Genomic DNA, 2,301 nt, shown 5'->3' with positions numbered 1-2,301 from the left:
GATCTGTAGCTGATAGCCAGCAAGAAAACAAGGAACTCAGTCCTACTCGCATAAGACTCTGAATTTTGCCAGCCATCTAAATGAGGTTCAGAGAGGACTCCAAACCTCAGGTGAGGTCCCAGCCCTGTTCAACACTTTGATTTCAGTCTAGTAAGACCCTGAGCAGAAGACCCTACTAACTGATTCCCATTCTTCTAACCTGTGGAAAAGAAACTGTGAACTAATAAACATATGCTGTGCTAAGTCACTACATTTGTGGTAACTTCTTAGACAACTGTAGAAAAGTGTTACAGTATTCAAGTTGCTATTACTAGGATGTTGACCTCCAAAGCAATGACTGGGCAGGCTTTAAGGACCTTGTCCTCCCCTTTCTTGTAATTTGGGGAACTGGATCCTTATTCTGATTATTTATACACAAAATCCCTCTAAGATTTATTCTGCTAAACTCTTGCCATTGCCTGTCTCAAGAGAAATGAAGCTCTACTACCTACAGACATTATTCCTTATGCCAACTTCCTGTTGATCAACAAAATAGTTACTGCTCTTGGATTCCTTCTTGCCGTGTCTGCCTATGTAAACTATACTGCTCTTGTTACTTAACAGTGGGTCTTCTTTCCCTATGAGCTATGAGCCCCATATGTGTGAGCTAACACCTACTACTTACTGTGATAACATTTATATAATATCATATATATCTATAATATAATATGTAATATGTATGTACAGTGTTAGGCCTGCTGGACTGAACTTACTTCAGCTGCATACAGCCTGATCATTGTCACCACCCAGAGGGTAGATGTGTTTCCTTCTCAAACAGTCCCCTCTGATAATAGTTATGTAGCTCAACATTCTGGAATTGGGCTCAGAATACTAGAAATAGGCCAGTTAGGCCTTATGAGTGATATAGAATAATTAATCTTATTCAAAGTCATTCAAAAAACATCTATAATGCTATGTGAGTTTTTTTGGGTTTTTGTTTTGTTTTGTTTTTTTGAGATAGAGTCTTGCTCTGTTACCCAGGCTGGAGTGCAATGGCATGATCTTGACTCACTGCAACCTCTGCCTCCCAGATTCAAGCAATTCTCCTGCCTCAGCCTCCCGAGTAGCTGGGATTACAGGCACCTGTCACCATGCCCAGCTAATTTTTATATTTTTTAGTACAAATGGGGTTTTACTGTGTTGGTCAGACTGGTCTTGAACTCCTGACCTCAGGTGATCCACCCACCTTGCAAAGTGCTGGGATTACAGGAGTCAGGCACCACGCCTGGCCCACTATTTGTTTTAATTTAGAAAATATGAGAAGAGTTTTTAAGACTTTAAATTGCTATAAAATGTGTTATACTAAATTGTTCTAGATATTTATTAGATAAAATGCACTATTTTTCAAAATCACTCAAAATACTAAAAGATTTGGACTCTCCTAAGATTTCTAATATCAATATAAGAAAGCTAGCAAAAAGTTCCACCTTGAAGTGCAGAGGGCAAGTAATGATTGACAAAGATGGGAGGTGTTTGAGGAAGATGAGGCTGGGAGACGTTAAGCTAATTGATATGGTTTGGATTTGTGTCCCTGCCCAAATCTCATGTTGAATTGTAATCCCCAATGTTGGAAGCGAGTCTTGGTAGAAGTAATTGGATCATAGGGGTAGACTTCCTCCTTGCTGTTCCTCGTGATAGTGAGTGAGTTTTCAAGGGATCTGTGTGTTTAAGTGTGTAGCAGGAGAGAGGATCATCATGATGGATGGGAGGCAGGACTAGGTTGCAGCTCTGGACACAGCAGTGTACAGAGGCTCGCATTGTGAATTTAAGCTCCAGATCAACTACAAGAACAAACCAGCAATCCCCAGAGGACCCACAGACCCTCTGAAGCAAGCAAACTGCTCTTGCAGGACCCAGGAGACACCCCAAATACTGTGAGTGCTCCAACTCTGGAAGTGAGAAAGGGAGACCCTCATTTCCCGAACACACACCCCCACTGGAGAAACTGAAGGTCTGTTTGCAAGATGTTTCTGATCTTACCTGGAGCTGAGTCAGTTTAGAGAACCAAGCAAAATACAGGAGTAGAGGAAGCAGCAGAAAGGTCCTGGGAGTTTGCTGGGTCCGCAAGCAGCCCATTCCTGCCTGGCACCACAGGGATCCATCAGGAGGGTGGCCAGAGGAGCAAGGGGTAAAACTCCATGGGGAAAAGGAAAGCTCTAGCTGAACTTTGTTATAGTTTGAATGGGCATGAAACCTCATGGCCAAAACCTGGGGGAGGGCACAAATCTGGTGTGCAGACTCCACAGTTCAGGGAAGAACCAA

Source organism: Cebus imitator, unplaced genomic scaffold (genome assembly GCF_001604975.1).
Source record: "Cebus imitator isolate Cc_AM_T3 unplaced genomic scaffold, Cebus_imitator-1.0 Scaffold218, whole genome shotgun sequence".
Taxonomy (NCBI): domain Eukaryota; kingdom Metazoa; phylum Chordata; class Mammalia; order Primates; family Cebidae; genus Cebus; species Cebus imitator.
This window is presented reverse-complemented; position numbering follows the sequence as displayed.